General features: G+C 50.3%; 1 long non-coding RNA gene across 2 annotated transcripts in view; it reads left to right on the top strand.

Annotated features, from left to right (window-relative positions):
- The window catches only part of LOC122466650, a 33,541-nt gene extending 14,235 nt beyond the window's left edge, over positions 1-19,306 (top strand). Inside the window, exons 2-5 of one of the 2 annotated variants that reach the window (XR_006292336.1) lie at positions 5,047-5,168; positions 9,098-9,341; positions 9,526-10,647; positions 12,578-19,306. This is a non-coding gene — a long non-coding RNA (uncharacterized LOC122466650). Of the gene's footprint in view, positions 1-5,046; positions 5,169-9,097; positions 9,342-9,525; positions 10,648-11,860 lie in introns of both variants that reach the window. The other variant, XR_006292337.1, reaches the window with a different exon arrangement.
- Positions 19,307-24,098: the final 4,792 nt, after the last annotated feature.

The following is a 24,098-nucleotide window of genomic DNA, read 5'->3' as shown; positions in this document are numbered from 1 at the left end:
AGAGGTGATCACGCAGGAACAAAAAATCATCCATCAGCTGGTGCCGCAACTTAACCGTCAGCTCCTGCATTCAAGAAAAACCAGGATGTGATGGAAAAAAATACTCGTGTCGCTCACCAATAAGATTTGGACTTTTTTTTTTCAATTTTGCTACTCCCCAGGCTGGTAACCTAGATCCCTGGACTTTAGCAGGTGTGGAAGGGAACAGAGCCAAACAATGCAAAGTTTGATTCTTTCCCACACGTTCAGAGACAGTCACTCTAGAGCCAACAGCCACAACTCTCCAGTTGCAGAGTTGCACCGATTTGCTACATAACAACCGAGGATTTTAATTCCTTGCTGCGCCAGGCAGCTCTCACACTTAGATCCTGCGAAGACTTCAGCACAGGCTTCACTATGCGCTCCGGCATAGTCTCATTAGAGTCGTTTAATGTTTGTTTACAACAAACAAAAGGAAGTATTTCTTCACACAAGGCACAGTCAACCTGTGGAACTCCTTGCCAGAGGATGTTGTGAAGGCCAAGATTATAACAGGGTTTAAAAAAAGAACTAGATAAATTCATGGAGGATAGGTCCATCAATGGCTATTAGCCAGGAAGGGTGTCCCTAGCTTCAGTGTGCCAGAACTGGGAATGGGCCATGGGATGGATCGCTGGATGATTCCCTGTTCTGTTCATTCCCTCTGGGGCACCTGGCACTGGCCACTGTCAGAGCCAGGAGACTGGGCTAGATGGACCCAGTCTGGCCCTTCTTATGTAAAGACTATGCTGGTTTGTCCTGATTGGTATCAACAGTCCCTTTACCACTGAGATAAACTGAAAACAGAACTCAAACTGTTAGCTAATTTAGAGTTGTTTGTTATATCCATCCCGAGGGTGTGTTTCATTTAATTAATGGGGCCTCCATTAAAGATTCCCGTTGACTTCCACTCTCTCCCAGTCCTTTGCAAGACTTCGGGTGTGGTGGGGTTGCCTGTGTAAGGACTGTAGGGAGGAGCAACGCGTTCCAATATAGCAGCTCAGAGAACGCGCTACTACAAAGTGCAGTTTACACCCGGCCCAAGAGAGGCCTGGGGCGGGGAGTCACATTCAATCAGCATCAGGCCCTGAACCAGCCCATCCCGATTTCCGGGAAGAGCCCCGCTTTAGAGATCCAAGTTAGCATGCGTCTTTGCAGCGGAGGGGCGCAGAGAGCCCTCTGTGGGGAGGGGAAAGGAGGGGGGCAGCGCCTGCGTGCGCGCATGGGAGTGCGCAACAAGCCGACCCCTGCCCGGGATTGCACGGATCGGTCCTTGGCTCTCTCACACACCCAGGGCAAATTTATAGAAGAGCCCCCCCCCTCCCCCGCGCCAACTACAGGTTTTGTTTAGCCCCCTTTGCACCAAAGAGAGAGAGAGAGAGAGAGCGATCGGGTTTAAATATCTGGAGAGACACAAACTGATTGTGAAGGATTCCGAATGCCCATGGTTGAAAATAGCATAGAAAGAGAGCGTGGCGGTCCCAGGGTCTTAGAGAGGAGAGCGGTCTGGAGACATCTAGGCAGCTAGGGGAGAAAGATGCACTTAGCACATAGACAGCAAACTTCGGGGCTGATGGCTCTTAAAGCCCCGTTCCACCCTCTTTGCCAAGCAATAAACTGAGAATGGAAGTTGGAGCCGTTTCCATCCAGCGCCTTCATTTTCCTTGCCATGCGTCTGGGGTGCGAGGGGGCGGGGGGGGGGGGTTGCTTGCGAATCAAGGTGTGTCGAGCTTATGTAATGTACAGGAGAGGGCTACAGAGAAAGCAAGGGGAGGGGGAGCATATTAGCAAGACGTTTCCCCCTGTGGGGCTTGCAACCTGGAGCTGGAGACACGTCCTTTGAAGCGTGCATTTTATTTAAAAACAAGCCGCCCACTCCCATCTGCGGCACTGGTGTCTATGGGAAAAAATGACCGAGGAATGGCTGCAGTATTTGGCAGGGCGGCTGCTGTTACTTGCAGAGGAACCGTTGTAATTTTCACCACGACAATCGTTACTGGTTTTTGTGGTTGAGGGGCAGTCGCTACTGTTGCTGTTCCCATTGTTCGTGTGACCCTCACAATGGTTCCTGTTCCCCATTATTGTCAAGTTGGCTTTTGTTTTACACCTGTGACCATTGTTGCAATGATTGCTGGCTACAGCCATTGCTATTGTGTTATTCTGGGAGTGATCATCCCTGCTACCACAACCTTTCCTGTTGCTATTTTAATGCTATGGGCCTTATTCTTAGTCACCCACCATGTGCGCGGCGCTGTACAGTGTTGCTAACGAACTACTTTTCTTGAAATGTATCCTCCTGGGAAGTCAGAGTCAGAGCAACCCCTTTCCTTGTTCATTTCATTCCACTTCCTCAGTGCCGGTGCTGAGATCCCCATGTCAGTCAGGGCTGGAACTAGATTCATCGCTTCTAAAGCAGCAAGGAGCCATTGGCTAGGGCTATAACAGGGTTTAAAAGAGAACTGGATACATTCATGGAGGCTAAGTCCATTAATGGCTATTAGCCAGGACGGGTAAGGAATGGTGTCCCTGGCCTCTGTTTGTCAGAGGGTGGAGATGGATGGCAGGCGAGACATCACTTGATCATTACCTGTTAGCTTCACTCCCCCTGGGGCACCTGGCACTGGCCACTGACGGCAGACAGGACACTGGGCTGGATGGACCTTTGGTCTGACCCAGTCTGGTGGTTCTTATGGTCTCATGTTCATTGTGATCATCTAGTGCAGGGCTTCTCACAACACATTTTTCGGTGGACTCAGAGGTCGGCCACCCACTCCGGCCACGCTGACAATTTTTCCTAAAATACTTAATTAACTTTAGGAAAAACAAAGAGCTCTGCACCTAGACATGTCCAGATCAATGTCATTTATTTATGTAGGTGTTTTTTCCACCCCCAGACTCAATAATAAAAACAAGATGCAGTTGTCTCTGTTCTTTATTGGACCTAATCAGAATAGAAACACAAATAAGGTGCTTTGCACATTCTTGTCTCTTTTGGTGTTTCTGGTTGCTTTAAGAAAGAAAGAAAGAAAGAAAGAAAGAAAGAAAGAAAGAAAGAAAGAAAGACTTGCTGGCTAGTAAGTCCCGCGCTGCTGCCGAAAGCGAAATGGGCATGTTTGTGAATATCGCTTTTCACAGCCTCCCAGCTCGCCAGCGAGTCTGCCGTGGAAAGTGATATTAACAAACATGCACGTATCCGTTTCCACAGCAGACTTGCTCAGCTCTGGCAAACCTGGGCACAAATTAAGCCCTGGATCGGGAGGTGGGTAGGGAAACAGCAGGGGCCGCGGTGGGTGAGGCGATGACCGGCGTCCAGGGCCAGAACCCAAAGACCCATGAGCGGATCCTGCCCCCGCCACCCCAGGGCTGAGGCCAGAAGCCTGCACCCCACTGCCCCCAGGAAGGTGGGGAACCCCCGGGCTGTCTGCTCCTCTGGCGTTTGTGGCTCCAGAGGGGGGCAAGGCCCAACCCCTGCTAGTGGCCCTGGGGGAATCTCTCCACTGCTTTGCCCCTCCCGCCACTGCCAGGGAGGCTGCCCTGGCCGCAAGTAGAGCCCCTGGTGGCCACAGTGGCCGCATCTGAGACACTCCTAAGGCCAGAAAACTTGCCCAAAATAATCCCTAGACCAGATCCGTTAGAAAGAGCGAGGGGAGAGTGCATGAAAAGGCAGGGCTATGGGGGGAGAGGAGAGCTGGTGAGTAAATCATGGCTGACAAATGGATTGTGGAGAATTCCAACTTCCAGTATACCTGTGGTTTAAAATACCATAGAAAGAGACCGTGTGGCTGTAGCCCTGTTGGTCCCAGGGTTATCAGAGAGAGGAAAGATGCTCTGTGTAAACGTGAAAGCTTGTCTCTTTCACTAACCGAAGTTGGTCCAACGAAAGATATTACTGCACTCCCCTGGTCTCTCGAAGAGAAAGAGACAGTTTGGGGGGGGGGGAGGCTGTTTTCTTGCAGCCCCAACATAAAAACAAACCAAACACACACACAGCTTCAGCCCCACCACCAAAGCCTGGCAGACAGGATCGTTACTCGAGTCCTGCGGGGATACTTTACCTGCCAGGTAAACGGCGCAAAAGCAAAGCCAACCTCGCAGGCATTCTGGACCACAAATAGCATGCGCCCCTTGCAGCATAGATCTTCCACAGGAGAGTGGAAAGCTTGCCTGCTTCATTCCTGTTTATAAAGAAAGTAATCCGGAGATTTGGGGGGATGGGGGCGGAGTGAAGGGATTTGCGTCCCATTCCGTGCAAATTTTGCTGCATTGCTAATCTAAAAAGTTTTGAAGGGAAAACCCGAGGGTTTCGGGGGGAGGGGGTGTACAGTACAATTCCTTTCAATGCGATCTGCAGCACAGAGGAGCTGGCAGTCGAGGAAGCATCGAATCGGACAAATTCGGAGCAACCAGAAGCAATTCAGTGAAGACAGGAAGGTTTTCCACCCCCAGCCCCCCTGCTTGTCTGCTAAAAATGTTACCACAAGGCGACACCACAGCAGAGACGGGGGTGTTGTTCCCCAGGTGACATACACGATCAGGTGGATTGTTGCAGCTCACAGTGGGGCCATCCGAGCTCCTGCGTTGTGTCTTCTTACCCTGCGTGTAAAAGGTTTTCTCTAGTCGCTGCGCCGGTTCTTGGGCCGGATGCAGGACTCACTGGGTGAAAGTCCCTGCTCTGTGCTAGGCAGGAGAGCTCGCACTAGATTCTCAGAACAGTGAGATCCCGGCCTCATTGCAATCAATGGTTGCTCTTTGGTTAGCTTCAGTGGAGCCAGGATGTCACCCCACCCGTGTGTCACCCCACCAGGATGTCACCCCACAGATGGATACATTTGTTCTACCGCGTGTACCTCCATTCCCTCCTCTGTTCCTCCCATTCTGCCTTGCTTCCTCTCTTGGGCCACTCTTCTCTTTCCTCTTTCGGGGCATGTTTTCTCCTTCGCACCGCCCGCATTTCTGCATAACACCCTCAAACCCAGCTGCGGCGTTTGTCTGTTACCCTTCGATTTTGTCTCTCTCTCTTCCCCGCAGAAAATTCTGCACCGCCCGTGAAAGATCACTGAAGCCAGGAATGGGTACGGCTGTGCCGCCCGAGGAAGCAACACCCGGCGGTGGGAAAACTTTTTCAACTACCGAGGAGCGCAGCCAAGGAGGTAAGGGGCGGGGAGGGGGGAGGAATTCTTTAAAGAGCAGATTTTCTGCTAAACATGGATTTGGAAGCCAGGCAACACTTTCTGCACGTTAAAAGCAATTAACACCGTTTGGGGGATTTTTAATTGCTCTATAAAGCACGCTATAAATAATTATTCCCAGCTCTGTTCATCCCTAGAATACGCCCTGACAGTTGTAATTTATGGCACTTGAAGCGTGGCTCTTTTTATTCAGCATATCTCCTTATTACAATAATGGCTTAGCACTCGGGTGCACTTAATGAGTATAAAGTGCCCAGCGCAGGGGGTGGGGAGGTTTTGCAAGATTTTACAAACTTGCCCGAACAATATTCCCCCCTCCTTTATGGTTACAAATTAGTGAACTGCTCTGGATTAATACAGAGGGAGAGAGCCGTCCAGATTGTGTGGTGGTGGAAGATGAATAGATTAGGGGGGGAAATATTGTCCGTATGAAAAATAGACTGTCACCTGGAAAACCTTGTGTTAATTATCTTGGGAGGAAATTAATTTTAAGGCAGCCCAATGATTCTTGTCGGGTTAGGGCCCCACCCTGCATCACTGAATTCAGTGGGAGTTTAGCTATTGATTTAAACGGAGCAGGATTTAAAGCTGGTGGAAGGATAACCATTAATTATTAATTATTATTGTTTAGCAGTACCAAGAGGCCACAATCAAGCATACCCCCCCCCCGCCTTGTGCTAGTTGCTATTCTTGTAGACAGTCTCTAGCCAGAGCAGTTTACAGCCTAAATAGACAAGACAGACAACAGATAGAAGAAAAGAAGGATTATGAGCCCCATTGTATAGAGGGGGAAACTGAGGCCCAGAGAAATCTAGTGAGTAGTCCCAGGTCCCACGGGGAACGTGTGGCAGAGACAGGATCTGAACTCCCCAGTTCAGTGCCTTAGCCAAAAGCCAAACTTCCTCCCAAGAGGAACCAAATCAAGGGACCCTGTATTCAGCTTTCCCCCAGGCAAAGACCCAATGACTTGGCTAGGAATTTAGTCCAAGTAAGGAATGCTGAGTTTGGCCCTGTCATTATAATGTGACACATACATCCTCATCTCCGCTCGTGGAGTTGCAATTACTTGTGAGCCTGTTTCCCCTCCCCAGGCTTGTTGCATACCATGGAAAATATGTATAAAGATGGAAATCAATATTTTAAACCACGGGGCCCTACAGGTGAAACTGCAGTACCAAATAAACAGCATCAATGAGGAATAGTCAATCCGGTTCCCGCCCTCCCATTACTAGGGTTCCAGGTAATATCAGAGCTCACCCTCCCGCGTCCGCAGCTTTGTTAATCCTGTAAATGATCCACATCACGTTTGCAAACCTAATTCCTGCAAAAGACAAAGAAAACCCTGCCAGGAATAACAACTCATAGTTTGTACATAGCCCCTTTCATCTCTAGGTCACCACAGTTACTACCAACTCAGATCGGTAGAGTCAGCACCATTTTACAGATGGGGAAACTGAGGCACGGATAAAGGCCGTCACACAGCGTGTGCTCTAGGAAAAGAACCCAGGAGTCCTGACTCCCTAACCCCTGCCCTCTCCATGGACTAGACTGTGCACGAAATTTAGAGCAACAATTTTTCGAGACCCTCTGTCTTTTTAAAACCAACCTTCCCCTTGTTAAAATGGACATTTCTTATGGCGGCAAGATTCGGAGTTTTGCTTCCCTGCTTGGGACCTTGACCCCCCCAAAGCCTGGATCCATCCCTTCCGGCGAGCACAGAACCGAACCGGTCCCTCACTTCCAGGAACAAGTTCACCCAGGCCCGGGTGTGCAGGCTGTGGAACTGCCCCATGCAACGGTGGTGGCCACACGCCTGAACGAGTCTGTTGCGGGTGTGACCCGGGCTGGTGGGAAATCCCACAGCCTTTTGCCAGCTTGAAAGAACGTGTAGAATTGATTGCAAGAGATTATTTGCAGGACCCCTCTTTTCATTCAGAGAGGAAGGAAGGTCTGGGAGGTTAAGGCCCAGGATTGTGACTCAGGATTCCTTGGTTCTTGCCCTAACTTTACTCTGCCACATGCCCTGGGATAAGTCACTTGGGCCCAGTTCCTCCAAGGTCTTGGCTGAAATCAATGCAAGTTAAGAGCCTTTGAGGCTCTAAAGCCTGCTCCTGCTCCATTGAAGTCAAGGGGAATTTTGCTCTTTATTAGGTCTGGACAGCGCCTAGCACACGGGAGATCTGCCTGGGGGCTCTAGAAGTACAGATAAACATAAACAAGGAGGGAACGATTCCCCGGTCTGAATCAAGGGAACAGACCTCAGCAAACAGCTGCATTCCCCGTGCACAGGGACCTCAGTGGCGGTACCATCTCTCCTAGAAAGGGGCGGGTGTTTATAAACCCAGGCTGGTATAAGGGGCCAGGGGGCAAACATCAAAGCCCCAGCCAGGGCTGGGTGCGCTGTCGATCGCGCTCATAAATATGTATAGCCCCTCCTCTCTCCAAAGAGCATCTGCCCACGAAGTTATTGTCTTCTGGCAAAGCGGCGACAAATAAGCAACTCCGTCTAATTTAATTAACCCGGCTCCCAGTGCCCACCCTGCCCAGCACCCGCCAGTCTCCATTAATGAACAATAAGTCTGCCTGCCACTCCTTACGGCGACATGCCCCAGGCGAGCCTGGCTCCCCCCACGCCTTTCCCTGGAACAAATTACATTTGTCCCGTCAGCTCCAAGCCATGTTAGGAGCCGGGGAAGCCCAAATGCACAGCGGCAGGGCGATGAATGGACGCAGCGAGGGGAGGGCCACAGAAAGAGAAGCGCAAACCCGGCTTTCTCAGCTGTTCGGGTACATCAGGTGCTGGCTTTTCTTTGCCTTTTCCCCTCCACTTTCACGCCGTTTCAAAGGAACAGAGATTGATGACTTTCCTCCTGTTATTAAATTACCACCTCCCACCCCTCCCTTCCCGGTCTGGTTCGGGGCTTTGCTGTCTCTTTGTCCAAATGTAGGTTAATGTGTGTGTGTGTGAGTGAGTGAGAGAGAGAGAGAGAGAGCATAAAAGTTGGAGACAGGACTCCTGGGTTCTTGGGAGGGGAGGCGGTAGTGGGTTAATTGGGGATCAGGACTCCTGGATTCTGTCACAGACCCGCAGGTCACTTCATTTCCCCATGGCTCTATTCCTCATCTGTCAAACTAGGATAATATAATCCATCCTTTCTCCCCACCCTTTAGAGAGATTAATAAGACTGGGACTTTCCAGCGTGGAAAAGGGAGGACTAAAGGGGAAATATGATTGAGGTCTATAAAATCATGACTGGTGTGGAGAAAGTAACTAAGGAAGTGTTATTTACTGCTTCCCATAAACATAAGAACTAGGGGTCACCCAATGACATTAATAGGCAGCAGGTTTAAAACAAACACAAGGAAGTATTTTTTCACTCACCGCACAGTCACCCTGTGGAACTCCTTGCCAGAGGATGTTGTGAAGGCCAAGACTATAAAAGGGTTAAAAAAAGAACTAGATAAGTTCATGGAGGATAGGTCCATCAATGGCTATGAGCCAGGCTGGGCAGGGATGGTGTCCCTAGCCTCTGTTTGCCAGAACCTGGGAATGGGAGAGGGGATGGATCACTTGATGATTTCCTGTTCTGTTCATTCCCTCTGGGCCACCGGGCACTGGCCACTGTCGGCAGACAGGACACTGGGCTGGATGAACCTTTGGTCTGACCCAGTCTGGCCGCTCTGATGTCTGTCCTCTATTTTGACTACTTTTTTTCTGGACAGGCACTTACCCCTATTAGGTGTTTATAGAGCATCCAGCACAAGGGGAGCTTGATCCTGCTGGGGCGGGGGTCTCTGGGTGCTACTTTAATTCAAATCAGAAATAATAACACTGAGCATGGGAGGTCGTTCTGTGCCTCAGTTTCCCCATACGTCAATCCGGTACACAGGGGTGTTCCGAAGAGGCCATGAATGGTGGCGATCTCCCAGTGGAAAGCAACTTGGAAGCAGAAAATACAATTTTAATTGAATCCCCCTTGCCAACACTATCCGGCCCACCTCCCCGGTAAACCTTCCTTCCAAGCGCCAGGCCAGAGACAGGCCCCTGGACCAGCTGGACCATTGATCTGCGATGGACATGGCTACATTGCTAACCGTTCTTTGGCTCAGGGTCTGAGGCATTGGACATCACAGGTGAGGCGCCCACTGAGTTCAATGCGATTTGACGCCGGCTCCGTGTGCGGGGCCTGGAAAGGCTGTTTTCATTCCCTTCCGTTTCTCCCTGGCTATCTGCTTGAGCCACGGGCGTGCGCTTGTGAGCCAGAGAGAAACGACAGCCTCACACAGCACCGATTCTCTTCCCCTCTCATTAAAACAGGGCTCGCAGGTGCCGGGGCAATTCCCCACCGGCTGCTGGCTGGAGTCTCTGGATTAAATCCCGCGGGACTGGAAGCCCCCTGACTTCAGGCACACTGGGATCGTAAACCACCGATCACAATGTTCGCAAGCCCGGTGTTTAAAACGAGAGCGAGTGATTGCAAACCACTTCCCCTTCCTTTTGTCGCGGTGAGGGAGACGTTTCTACAGGTAGAGCCAAGGTGCTGCAAAAGACAGACCAGCCCCCTCCTCTCCATCTGCCTGGGTAACAAAGAACCAGGAAATTAACAAGAATGAGAAATGCCACTTTGCAGCATGGTCACGAAAACCAGCTGCTCTGATTATGGATAACAAGAACGATCTTTGCAGCCTGGCTGCTGCATCGCAAATATCCCCGGTTCAGACTCGTAGCTCTCCCCACGCGGTCTCTGGAAGCAAGATATGTAAAGGTTGAACGATGTAGAAGGGATGACGGGGGTTAGATGCCGTTTCTCCCCTCCCCCACTAGTCCTGAATTAATCCTGTTGCTCTGGTGTAAATGTGAGGGGTTGTTTTATAATCAACTGGGGGTTCTCCCCCCCCCCCCCCGCACTGAGCAGACTTAATGGCTGTAAAGGGATCTACGTAACACATTGTACTTAAATTTGATTTATTCCTGCACATTTGAAAAATACTTCCCCCCCCCCAAGTCATTTTGTAACAAGGTGGGGGGGATCCTATTTCTTAGACCAACACAAGTTATCTGGGTTTCTCTCTACCCATCCGCGGAGTGTCTATAATTACTGTCCCATGAGCTGCCTTGTCCTTCCCCTGCTGTTCTCGGAAGCGCTCTTTAGGCAATTTCTGCTGGAGATTGTCACCAGACTGGGCCAGGAGAACGAGCTTGTGTGTGTGTGTGTATGTGTGTGTGCCCCGAGCCCCCTCCTCCCCCCGCCCTTTCTTTCCCAGTAACATTTCAGATTTGGCGACGGTAGCTCGAGCCAGACACCGGATTAAACGCGATCGGAGGTGGCGTTTCACAGCGAAATGGGAAGGAAGCGACATTTCCTCTGGAGACAGAAAAAGAACTTGAACCAAGGGACCCGCTTCGGAGTCTATGTGGAGAGAAGTAAATGGCTACCGAGTAAGACATTTCTTTTCTCTCCTCCCCCAAGCCACCCCGCTCCCCTCTCCGTGCTCTGGCCTGCTACTGGCTACTCGGAATGCGTAACCTGCCCCGATTCCTCTGCAAAGCACATCCTGGGCGAAAGAAGCCCCAGCTGCCTCCCTTTGCCACGGTTAATCCTGCCAATTTCCCCCCTAGCCCTGGCAGATTTGGCTAAGAAATGCAAAATCGGGCCTTGAAAACCCTCATGAATTCCTCCAACAATCCAGCTAGGCAGGTAAAGACACCACCCCAGTGATCCGAAATCTCGCCTGCCAAGTCTTCCACCCAGATTGCTTCTGAGCTGGTTACACCGGCAAACCGAGATAGTGCAATGTCCCTGGGGATAAAGCCATGCACCCCGTTCTGGATCAGGCCCTGGGATGGCAGCTCACTCTGGAGGAGGAATCGCGGGGTTTTCTAGGTTTGCCTGCGGGCTTCAGGCTTCTTTTCTACATCACACCCGAGCTCAGGGGCGCTTGGGTGTTTTCACTGGCTGCTGCTCGAGCAGCTTCGGGTCAATTTCATGGAGCGCACATAACAGGCGTGTGGATAAACAGCGTCTTTTAATCAACCGTCTGTGATCGCCCCTCTTGGAAGGAGGCGATTGGGTGCAGCTAACTCCTTCTGCCTCAAAGTCCCTCATTCCCCTGCGTGGGGTCCATCCCACCTTGGGAAGGGTCGGTTCTCTGCCTGCTGAACTTGTAGCCTCCCTCCCAGGAGTGAAAGATGTGTCGCTCAACACGGCTTTCCTAGCCGGGAAAAGTAATCGGGCCAGATCCTTAGATTCTCCAACAAGCTCTCGCCATGGGGTTGCTGGTGCCAAGCAGAAGGATGGAGCAGGAAGCACTGAGGGAGCAGCTGGGTTATATATTCCCAGACCTTGGGCTTCCAGCATGGCACCGCAGAGCCGAGCAGATTAAAGGCGAGATAGGGCGGGACACAGTCACAACAAGCCGCTCCCAATGGCACCGCTGCAGTCTGGAGATTGAAACTGAACCCCTAGCAAGGGCCGTGGGCGTCAAGCGCAAGAGCCGCTCGCGGGGCCGCATCCATCAAGCTGCAGCAGGCATGTCTGCTGGCGCTCAGCGGGGTTGTTTGTTTGTTTTGGTCGGGCCCCTGAGCGCGGGAGGCGGGGAGGAAAGCGCTCTTGTTTTGTCTGGCCGGTGAAACCTTCCCCCCTTTGCCCCAGATCAGACACATTCCTGGTTTGCCCACAAGACGACTGTGGCCTCCCACCAACCACGTGTAAAAGCAACCCTCCAAGAGAGACCGCAACACGTGCGTGTGAGTGTGTGACTGCGAGAAAGCCAGCGACAACCTTTGTGAGACATTTTGGCTGCCTCTGGTGCAAAAGTAGCATTAACTAATCACCCGGTTGACCAAATCATATCGTTTTAATGATTGCAGGCCCGCTGCTTATAAACTCTCACCAGTGAATCCTTATCTTTAATTTTACCGAGGTTAATTAGCATGCCAAAAAAGAAAATAAAAATTATGTCGGAGGTAATGAGTAAACTTAAATCTAATTTGCTGTGATTGATATAGCCTTCAGAGAGGAGGTAATAAGCACACACCCCCACTATGCCTACTCAATGCAAGAGCTCTGCAGGTAGAGAAATATCCAGCTTTGTGCGCACATGTGGAGGTTGCAAAGAATTAGTAGGCAAGTGTTATTTTCTTCATTAGACAGTAGGGGAGGCAGCAAGGCCTTGTGGTTACAGCAATGGCCTGGGAGCTCAGGGGCTTTTGTTCCAGTCCTGGCTCTCTGCCACTGCCTGATGTGTGACCATGGGCAAATCCCTTCCCCTCCCTCTGTGCCTCTGTTTTCCCTCCCATCCTTTGTCTTGTCTATGTGGATTATAAGATCTTCAGGACAGGGACTGTCTCTTTCTATGTGTTTCTACAGCACCTAGCACCAGGGAGGCACTACTGCCATACGAACAGGAATAGGAGGGTTTTATTCTGTACAAGAACCCCCAGACAAGAACTTCTATCCAAGAACCCCAGCTGCAGGTACATATTCGATTCTTAAGGTAAACAAAAATCTTATAAGAAAGTTGAAGTAGTTCATATAGAAAGAAAGAAAGAAAGAAAGAAAGAAAGAAAGAAAGAAAGAAAACCAGGACATTTCTATAATAAGAAAGGTTTCAGAGTAGCAGCCCTGTTAGTCTGTATTCGCAAAAAGAAAAGTGGCACTTTAGAGACTAACCAATTTATTAATAATAATAAGAAGAAAGAAAGCCAAACATTTGAAAGCATGGCAATGCATAGTTAAAACACTGAAACACCCTTAACTCTGCCCTTTTAGCAGTGCCTTGTAGGAGGAAGGAGGGTGGGGGAGAGAATATGTGAGACAATCTCATCCATCCAGAAGCTCATGGTTTTCTTACATTTTTAAAATACAACAATTTGGGGGTTCATTGTGTCAGTTATTTAGCCCAGGTTTGTTAACAGTGTGTTTGTAAAAGTATACCCAGTCCACATATAGACGTTTACACCCTGAAGGTATTAGATACTTGTCTTTCATTTTAAAAAATTCCAAACCCAGATTCTGCCTGGATACATACCCCATCTTATACCCTCTTGAGGTGCGGGCATTGGAGATCCATTTCCTGCTCCCATTGAACTAAAGGGAGTTTTGCCCTAGACTTTAGGAGGAGTAGGGCTGGGGGCTAATTTTTTTTTTTAAATGGGCTTCTGGTGTTTGAGAAGCTAACAGGTCCCAGATTCAATTCTATGTTCACACATTAAATAAATAAACCCCAAACACAGTGATGATTTGGACACGGGGTGTGGATCCAGTCTCCTCTCACATTGTAATGTTCAGAATAAAACACGAATCATTTGCAACCTGTGGAACTCACTGCCTCAGAGATTGCAGTGGTCAGGAGATGACTTTTTTAAGCATTGGAGCTCCCTATGAACAACCATATCCACGGTTGTTAACTATTTCTATTACAATAGCACCAAACTGTTCCAGTCAGGCATCAGGACCTCATTGGGCTAGGTATTGTACAAAGGTTTATTAAAAAGATAGACTCTGCCCCAAAGAGCCTGCAAATTTACAGCCCTAATTCTGGCCGGAGACTCTTGTGGGCGATATTCAGCGGGGGTCCCACATCTGGATGATTTCAGTGCGGGCCTGGGGTCTAGCTTACAATAGAATACGACAGCTAGGTGCAATAATCAATAAGGATGTGTGGAGGTGATGGAGGCATTGACAGTGCGGCAAGCATATATCTCAGCACAGAGTGCATGAGTCCTGGTATCTGAGTGCTGATCTAAGCACTAAAAGGACTTTATTTTGTACTTTGATACAATTATATACCACAACACTTTACAGAAGTAAACCTTGCAAGACAGCAGCCGGTGATTAATACAAATGACAACACTGGAGGATCAGAGCTCTGTATTGGAAGGCCAAGGACAGAGACAGGGCAAAATGAAAACATCTGGGTATAAGCGAAGAGAGGGTTACAGATGAGAAAAGTAATGGCAGGTCACAAGGGTTTGGAGGGTATGAAGGACGAAAGAAGTTTGGGGAGATGAAGGCACCTCCCTAGAAAATCTTAGTGCCTTTCCATGGTATAACTCTCATGATGCATGTGCAGGATGAAAAGTGTGATGTAAATTAAAAGCTAAGCCAAACTGTAAAGTTCAGATCCATATGCAAACTTAACGTAAGAATGTCCAGACTGGGTTGTACCTGTCTTGTTTTTGACAGAGCTTCAGGAGAAATTTTGGAGAGATCCACCCGGCTTCCCCTGCTGGCTGCTGGCAGTCAGAGGTTTAGGGACACCCAGAGCATGGGGTTGCATCCCTGACTATTCTGGCTAATAGCCATTGATGGACCTAATCTCCATGAACTTATCTAGTTCTTTTTTGACCCCAGTTATACTTTTGGCCTTCACAGGTTAATTGTCCATTGTATGAAAAAGTCCTTCCTCTTGTTTGTATTAAACCTGCTGCCTGTTAATTTCATCCCCCCAAATTCGGATGTGCGGTTTTGGTTTGGCTCCTTACAGACAAGGGAATAGTCAGAAAATCTGGATCCAGATCTGAAGTTCCACAGGGACTGGAGCTGTTTGTATCCTGCTGGAAATGAGTTATATCTAGGTTCCTACAGGGAAGGGGCAGAGGAGTGAGCCCAAGCTTTGAAGGAAAGGTCAGATCCCAAATGCCGGGCTCACTGCAGACAGATGGGGGAAAAAACCCAAGCAACTTGCAGTAGCAGAGGTGGCATCATCTTCCCAGACTCATAACCCCCCCCCACCACACACACACACAGGTTTTTTTCCAGGACTTTTACTGCTCACTGGAGATGAGCCATGACATTTCCTTCTCCCCTTTCATAAATATTGCATCTACCAAATGCAATTACCAAAGGCGAAGCAGCACGAGTGTTTACTAAATCCGATTACGCGATAATGTTAATGTATTTTATGTCTGTGTTCTGACACCAGACAAACTCCCTATTAATAATGGCTCAATGAGATGCGGATGTTCTTAACAGGGTGCTTTAGGGGATTGGAGGTTTTTGTGGTGGTGAAGTCTCTCGCTGGGAGGCTGGAGGCTTACACAGCGAGAGAGAAAGGGTCCGGTCCACCAGAAATGCCTGTGACATGTATTGCGGTGTGGCTGCAGGCGAACCAGCAAATGTCCAGCATATGCTAGCTCACAGGCACCTGCCAGGCTAGGTTCTGAGTTGGACTGCACACCTGCACAGGGAGTGAGAACTCCCCTTTGTAACTCTACGGGGGCTACCTCGCCTTTGGGTCCAGGGATAAATAACAACATCCAGCCCTTACATAGCACTTTTTATCAGCGGCGCTCAATGTACTCTGCAAAGAGAGTCAGTATCATTATGCCCATTTTACAGATGCAGAAACTGAGGCACAGAATGGTGAAGTGACTAGTCCAAGTTCACCCAGCAGGCCGGTGGCAGAGCCAAGAATTGACTCTAGGTCTCCTGAGTCCCAGTCCAGTGCTCCATCCACTAGGCAGGTGACTTCCTCCCTGCAGCAGGGTGGATGGGAGCAGACAGGGATGAGAGGGGCCTTTTTCCTGTACCTCACTTACTAGCCAGCATGGCTGAGCTGGTGCAGGGATACTGCACCATCACCACGCCAAGGGAGACCTTTTCCCAACTGCACACCCTGGGCCCGGGCGTTTGTACTTTTCTCTGCACTTCCAGGATGGCCTGTGCTCTAGGGTGGTGGGCGTCACGCTCATTCTGGAGCATCGCGATTCACACAGCTCTGCCTCTCCCACCCGTTTGTGGATATTTCCAGCCCCTTTCATGCTCCTGTGAGAAGCAGTGACATGGATCACTCACTCACCTTTAACTCCTAAAGCCACAAAGGGAAGTGCCCCATCCCCTTCCTGCCCCTTCTATGCATCCACCAAGGTGACTTCCTTCCTTGGGAAGTGATCCAGGCCCCCAGACTGGAGAACTGAAGTCTTGTTCATCTTCTCTGTGTCGGGCTAGACAGGACACCTCTTTACCAGACTACCCTGGCCTTTCACTAGCTTGACAGACAGAGGAGCTAGGTGGTCAATGGACAAATTGATCCAAAACCCATTGAAGTCTATGGGAAGAGGCCCATTGACGTCAAATGGCTTTGAACCAGTATTAACTCTCATTGCCCTGATCTTGGAAGCCTTGGATTGGGTGGGGGACGGGTTTAAGTGTCTTGTGCTCCAGTGCAGGGGTGGGCACCTGGTTCAAAATGCAGCCCAGGGGGCCATCGTCTGTACCGAGCAGCGGTGGCGAATCTCCCAGCTCTTCCTCCCAAGAGTGCTGGGTCAGAGAAGGGGCGGGGCATGGGCGTGTCTGAGACACAGGACATAAGGTTAGATCCTCGTCAAGCGAACAAAACAATTAGCCCTAGGCTCATAGGCCTGGCTCCTGCTAGCCAGCTGGGGAACTTGGCCTCCATGCATCAGCATCTCATTAATTCAGGGTCCCCGCTACACCCCCTCTTGCTCCGTGTGTCCATACACACAGCTCCTCGCTGCCCTTCCCAACGATGGGACAGGGAGTGACGACTGTAGGGCCATGAACAAGCCCTGCCTCAGTTACCGTATCCTCACAAGCGCCACGCTCCCCCTGTGTGTTGCTAGGACTTCCCAGGTTCTTTGTGTGGCCGTGAGCTAAGCCGCTCTGTTTACTGGGGGAGGGGGGAATTTCGTCTGTCCTTCTGCGGGAAGTGTGGGAGCAGCTTGGGCCCTCAGTGCAAAGTCAGCAAGTTAATAAACCCAGTGAAAGTAGCATCCAAATTCTGCCCTATAGCCCCAGCTGGGCCAGGTATAAAGCACCAAACTGGGGGGTGAGCTTTAGTATGTGCAAATGGGAGGGAGCTGGGATAGCCCAGGCTGCTTCTGCAATGACAGACCAATGTTTCTACGCTTCAAAATGTGCCATGGGAATCTTTAATGTCTGGGACCTCGGCTTTAATATCTCATTTGAAAGATGGCACCTGCCACCACCCCCACACAGGGCAGACAGTACCAACTCGAACAGCTCCAGGTCTCCCATCCAAGTACCCACCTGCCAGGATTCTGCTTAGCTTCTGTGAGTTGATAAGGTGCAACCCACAGAGGTACCTGGGCAAGTGGAACAAGACCCCTTAAGCACGGGGGAAGTGAGATGTGTATCTCTCTTGGCTAGTCCAATTTTGAAAGAAATAAAACATTAGAGCACAATACATTACTCCAAGGGGCAGCCCGATTTCCAGGGGCTAATAGCCATGGCAAGCGGAGTCCTATGTGCTCCAGAAGGTCTCCTTGTCCCATACATAATGCCTAGCCTGGGTAGCCTTTACAAGGGTGTAAATCACTCACAGGGCTCTGATAACCTACCAGACCTGGAGAGGCTTATTCACCATTATCAGGATCCTGTGAGTAAAATACTTACTGGTTATCAGCCATGTGTTATCCTTACCTCTATGGTACAAGTGGGCCCTGTGGGCTAATCAGGCACACTCCATGCCAGTCCAGTTATTCCCAGCTATTAATAACCACTGGCTCTGAAACCCCCTAACAAGTGGAAGAGTGAGAAGAAAAGACCATGCCTGTCTACCATGCCATTTTTACCCATACATCCCATTTATGCGTGGGCAAGATTTTCCAAAGTGACTAAGATTTGGAGTGTCTCATCCTTGGGATCCCCACTCGGAGCCATTGCAAAGCAGCCTGGGGTTCAGGAAGTTCTTCTCAGCTCCCACCCCCTGAAAGCCCAGCACCCAAGAGCCATTTTTGAAAACTTTGGCCATGTTTTCAGCTTGCCCATCCCTGTCATTTCTAGGCAACCACTAGAAGAGGGTGGAAGTTCAGCAAGGTTGTTCCATCCAAGCCACTTTGCTAATCCCTAACACAATCACTGTTGTCCACTGTAGGGAATAAGGATCAGCTTCATGCTATCGATGTACAAAGGATGCTGGAGTGGGTAAACCACTGACAGGTTCCTGTCCTAGAGATTTTATATAGGCGAAAGGCAGGAGTGAAAACAATACAAGATAGAACATGTCCAGAGTAGGGTATGGAGCCCTGCGCCCACACAGAGCCCTCCTGTCTTTCACTGAGCTCTGCAGGCAGGATCAAGACCTTAATCTGTAAACTCGTACACTGTAGTGCTGCACTAAAATGGATCCGTCTCTGTGTCCCCCTCTTATTTATGTTTGCACTTTAAAGCCCTGAAAAGCTGCTATGAATCCAAGAAGAACAGATCTAACAAAAGGGGTGTGACACACGGTACCTCAAAGTAGCACCCTGGAACCCCCACATTCCCCACTGTCATATCATTGTGCTATGTTTTGAACAAAGTTTGTCTTGTGAGGTAGCATGTTAAAAGTCTTGCTCAGTTGAATAGTAATCTCCTGCTGGATTGTAAGTGCTGTCGTTATATGAGAAGTTCTGAAGCATTGTTCTATGTGTTACTGAAATACCTTGTGAGGTTGGATGTCCACAGCCAGCCTTTCAATTGCAACCAGTGAACCAGCCAGACACATGCTGATGGCCATTAAAGGGAATCCATTCCTCCGAAGGGCCTTCCCAGAGACTTCTCAGGGAGAGCACGTATACACCGGAGACAGCTTCACCAATGGGGGCTGCCTGATCCCCCCCACCACACACGCACAGCAAAGATCTTTCCAGCAAGCTGGAAGAGACTATAAAAGAGGGGAAGTGACATCATCACTTGGCCCTCTGCCCCCCCCAACTCAACACCTGGAGGAACATCTGGAGGACAAAGACTTTGAGCTGGAGAAGGGCGGTCCCAGGCTGGAAATGGAATCCAGTCTGTGTATTGAGGATCTGCAACCTGCTAGTACCATCTGTCAGCGGGAGACACTGCCTGATTCAAATCTTGTTTAGTTTGTAGAACTTAGACTGCACTTTTATTTTTATTTCTTAAGTAACCAGCTTTGATCTCTATGCCTGCCACTTACAATCACTTAAAATCGATCTTTCTGCAGTTAATAAAGCTGTTTTATATTTTACCTAAAACAGCGTGTTTCGGTTGAAGTGCTTGGGAAACCTCCGCTCAGTTTACAAAGGTTGGTGTGTGTTCTCTCCACACTGAGGGAGGGGCGAAGTAGGTAATGAGCTGACACTGGTCAGGCTTCAGACCGGGGCAAGACGGTACAGTTCTGGGGTGCAAGGCTGGGGGGCTGCTGGCAACTGGCTGGAGCCTCTATGTTGATGGTTCAGGAGTGGCTGGGAGATCATGTCCCTGCCTGTGGATGGCTACGTGAGTGCAGGGCCTGTCAGAGGTTTGTTGCTTGACATCAGCATCATAGCGTGAGGGACAGCCCAGGTTGGCTGGTTTGGGAGGGCTCAGTTGTTCCACGGTTCGGGTTGCGCCGCGGGAACCCCATCACGAGGGTAAAGTCTCCTTTCTGCGCCATTGCTTTCTCTGTCAGTGCAACCGATTGTGTGATTTCCCCAGGAACCTCCCTGTGGAGGAGGTTGCCCCCTTCCTGGTGCTGGTCACAGTGTGTAACGAATAGCGGAGGGACGCACAATACAGTGTCACTCTCTGTGCTTCTCCAGTGCCGCCCTCACAGATGGAGGTTGGAGTCCGCGGCTGCTCCGGAGTGAACGGATCCTTCTAAGACCCAGCCGTTTGGACCCTGAGCTCCGTCTCCAGAGCCGATTCGAGCCGGGGTGTCGTTCCCAGTGCTGGTCCGTACAAAGAGCCACGCGTGAGTTACACGCTCGCACCAAAGGCATCCCTCGCTCGGCGAGCGTTTGCAGGGCGAGCGCCCGTACAGCCTGGGAAGCTGGCCTCCCTAATTCTCATTAGCATCAGTTTGCAGTTGACCTCTGCCCCTGGGGTGGAAGGTCAATCCTTTATTTACTTAGCTTCTGGGGCTCTTGTTCATTTGCGTCCCTTTCAACATTTTTGGTAACGAAAACACTGTGCTTTGCCTCAGTCGCCCCCTGGTCAACCTCCGGCACTCCCCACCGCCTGACTCTTCTCCGCCAGGGCAGAGTCAAGAGGAACGTTCTGTTTCTAGAGCAATATCATTCAGGCACAATAAACCACGCAGGACGGGCGTCAGCTGCTGGTTTGTCACATTCACAAGCCTCCTATGGCGAGTGCTTACTTAGCAAGGAACAAAACTGGGAGACATGAGGGATCCTACCAGGGGGCTAACGGGAAACTCCCAAGTTAAAAATCATATATATTTTAAAAAACAAATTTACTCATCATGCCCTTGGTGCTGTTAAAACCTCTGTAGAAGTGGTCCCTAAACTGGGACTCAAGAGATCTAGATTTGGTTCCTGGCTCTGCTGCAGATTCCAGTTTGACCATGGGCATGTCGCGTCCCCACTGTGTGCCTCAGTTTCCCCACCTGTGAATGGGGAAAATACTTCCTCTTTTCCAGGGGCCTTGTGGGCATTTTATTACATGTATTGCAGTAGTACCTTGGAGCCCCAGTCAGGCATCAGGACTCCGCTGGGTACAGAAAGACAGTCCCAGCCCCAAAGCAGTGGTGGATTACCGCATGGGCTGAAGGGGTCCTTGCCCAGGGGCCCCAGCCAATTTGGGGCTCCCCCAAAAAATCTTCCCTCGCTGCGGCCCCGGGTTGGAGCTCAGAGCTTCTCTGGTCTTGGGGCCACAGGAGTCCGGGGTATGGAAAAGAGCGAGCGGGGAGTGGAGCCACAGTGGAAGGGCAGAATGGGGGTGGGACTGAAGGTAGAAGGGGTGGGCTGGGGCCATGGTTCCAGCATCAGGGCCCCCCCACTTGCTCCGGCCCAGAGCTCCAAAGACCTTAATCCGCTTCTGCCCCAAAGAGCCTCCCAGTCTAAGTAACGTTTGTGAGGCTTTTAAGTACTGCAATGAGGAGGCCTCGCTAAACTATTAGAAGCCAATGGCATTTTAAACATATGATTTTCTTTTCAACGTGTGCACTGCCTGCCTACCTGTCCGCCAGCTCCACCAGTGACCATAGGCCAGTCAGTTTCGGGTTCCTCCCTAGTCAGCTGCCTGCCCTCTGGTATTAGCACAAGGGCCATGCTGCATGCTGCCCCCCCATCCTCCACCCATGCCCACAGGGTGTCCGAGCGCCATGCAGAACGGGTTGAAATCCAAAATGCGCTGTCATCCACGTTGCAGGGGAGAGTTTAAATCAAAGGGAAAACTAGAATTTAAACAATACTCCTATGAACGTTTCTCTTGAGCCTCGTTTTCGTTAATCCTTCTCTCTGCCAAATCTAAATCGTGAGCTGATGGATTGTCCCTTTCAGTGCTGCTCTGGCTAGGCAATCAGAGCTCTCCCTACCCCTTCCCTAGTCACTGGACGTTGGCGATAGCATGGCAGAAGCTGGGTGTGTCAAGCCCAGTGCCCTCAGATCCAGATCAAACTTTTAGAAGTGCTATTCTGCAAATCACTCACCCACTTTGGCTGTGGCTCAGACAGCAACCCTTCCCCTTCCATTTCCTACTTCTCCATCTCCCCAGGACTCCAACCATTTTGGTATCTGTAGGGACACAATGAGCTTAATTAGAGAGCTGTGGTAGTCTGAAAGGCCATGTGACCCTCTGCTGCCTGTACCGGCTAATGTTACTGCTTTGCCCACTGCAGAGTTCAAAGTTTCCAGAGCTCAGATCTGGGCCCATCTCTGACTAGCCCCTTTAAGACTAAAGCATTCCAGAGCATGAGGGGGAAGGCATGCAAGGGAATTAAGGAGCCATGCACTGTTGAAAACCAAATGGAAAGAAAAGGAAGGGGAAACCTGAAACCAATATAGAATCTTTCACCTCTCGCAACCCAGCCCATCTGATTTATGTTTTGGGGCCTCAGGTATCTTGAAGATATGTGCCAGGCCGGCAGCACTCAGCCTCCGCCCTTCTGTGGCTACACAAGGCATCAAGAAATAAGCCCTGCACGAGGATCTAGTGGTGGTGGCCACATCTTTGGGCAGCAGCCAATCCAGCAATGGGGACACTAGTGGCCACCTGTTCCCACTCATTCTAGCCACTGTGGCTCTTGGCTGGGGCTCAAGAAAGGAGCCGTGGGGAAGACCCCCTTCTCCCTGCTTTGGGTAAGCAGTATCCCCTTTCCCCCCCAGATTCCCGCAGGAGAGCACCTCTTCTATGTCAACCTCCTTTAACCATCTTAGCAACCCAGTGACCACCTGCCCTTCTATAGGTGCAGGGGAAGCCAAGAGGAGGAGGCTGATGGGTCATGAAGTCACTTTTTGGGGATGACACAGTGGGGCCCACTCTTGCAGTTTTATTGAGCCACACAATATTTGGTGTTTCTCTTAAATCCCCAGCTCCTGGAGTCATGCTAATATGTGAGAGTCTCAGGTTTCATTAAAAAACCGTCTAGCCTTCATGGTGGCAGAGGAAAGCTTGAAAATGTGACCCCAAATGGTTCAGATGCCAGGAGGCAAATAAAAAGAATCCAACATTTATTATTTTTAAAATCTCATGACTTTTTAAGCCAATCTCAGAATTGTTTTTTTGGGGGGGGGAGGGGAAGAGACTGATTCAATTTTGAATATTCAGGTTTGCCAATGGCAAAAATATGGCATGTTCAACCACCCATGGGCCCATCTCATTCAGAACCACTTGTGTCTGAGTCCCATCTCCATCATGGCACATAACAGGCCAGGTGTTTTCTGGTTGGCTTCTCCTGGCACCTTGCAGCCATGTGTCCCTTTCTCAGGAGAGCCGAGGCATCTTCTGCAGCATCTTCCATCACAAAGATTGAGCTTTGCACAGAGGACTAGCAGATTTAGACACTGCGGTGGGGAAGACAGGCCCCACACTGACAAGGAGAGGGTTAATGAGAGCCTGTGGACCCAACTGGCTCCAGCCTGCTACACTTGCGGCAGGTGACAGGCATGAAGAGGGGACGGGAAAGGAAGAGACCTATCCCAGTCCAGGGCTGCCCAGGAAGGAGAACAGAACTCCACTTCTCCTGATGGGAGAAAAGCGTGGTTGCAACCCAGAGACTGAGGCAGTTTGCTGGTCAGATGAGCCTTCTGGTAGCTGGGGCAAGGAAACCTTAAGAGACAGGCCAAAGCATTGGTCATTTGAAGACAAGCCCTAAACTGAAGGGTGGAGTCCTGTTGAAGGTTCATTGGATGACCCTGTTTTGAGTTTGTGGTTTTTCCTGTTTCTTTTGGCCCTGAACAGCCTGGAAAGTATAGGACTGAAGCGTGCTGTGACTGGAGGGCTAAACCCACTACCTCAGACCTCACAAGAGACAGCGACCTCCCTGCAGCTGAGTGAGTTATGCCCTGACAGACCACAAGGGGGCACCATAGAGACAAACCCCTCCCACTCCCGTTAGAAATTAATCGGCGGAGTTGCCTGTCTCAATCCCTGAGCTGACTTTGAGCAGCCCAACTGAGAGCTCTTTGGTGGCATGTCTCCACACATACCATGATGGAGGCAACGTTGGCAGCAAGGCGAGCTGAATGGGAAGGCAATGCCCAGGCTGGTACAGAATGAGGCACTTGCCTTCTGCGTGGTCTAGGCTGCCATGAGCACTTCAGACCCATGATCAAATCCCTCCACCGGCTCCCAGTCTGTTTCTGATGCCAGTTCAAGGCCTTGGTCAATGTTCAGAGTGATTAATAGAACAAGCCCCAGCTATATCAAAGACCAGTTTTTTGATCTCTGAAACCCTGTGACAGCTGCGTTCCTCTAGGACAATGCAGATCTCAAAGCCCAGGACGAAGCGTGCCAGAGCTGGGGACAAAACAGTCTCTGTTGAGGGGATCCAGCTATGGGACAAATGTCCAGAGGACATCAGGCAGATCCAGATTCTGACCATCTTTAGGAAGCACTGAAAAACGTTCCTCTCTGAGAGAGCCTTTCCACCGTCAGATTGACGCTCGCAACACTGACACCCCCTTCTACTCCCAAATCCCCGCAACCAACTTCCCAATCCCCTACAAAATTAAAT

Source organism: Chelonia mydas, chromosome 7, assembly GCF_015237465.2.
Source record: "Chelonia mydas isolate rCheMyd1 chromosome 7, rCheMyd1.pri.v2, whole genome shotgun sequence".
Classification (NCBI taxonomy): Eukaryota; Metazoa; Chordata; order Testudines; family Cheloniidae; genus Chelonia; species Chelonia mydas.
Note: the sequence above shows the minus strand (reverse complement) of the source record. Positions and strands in the feature narration are given on the sequence as shown.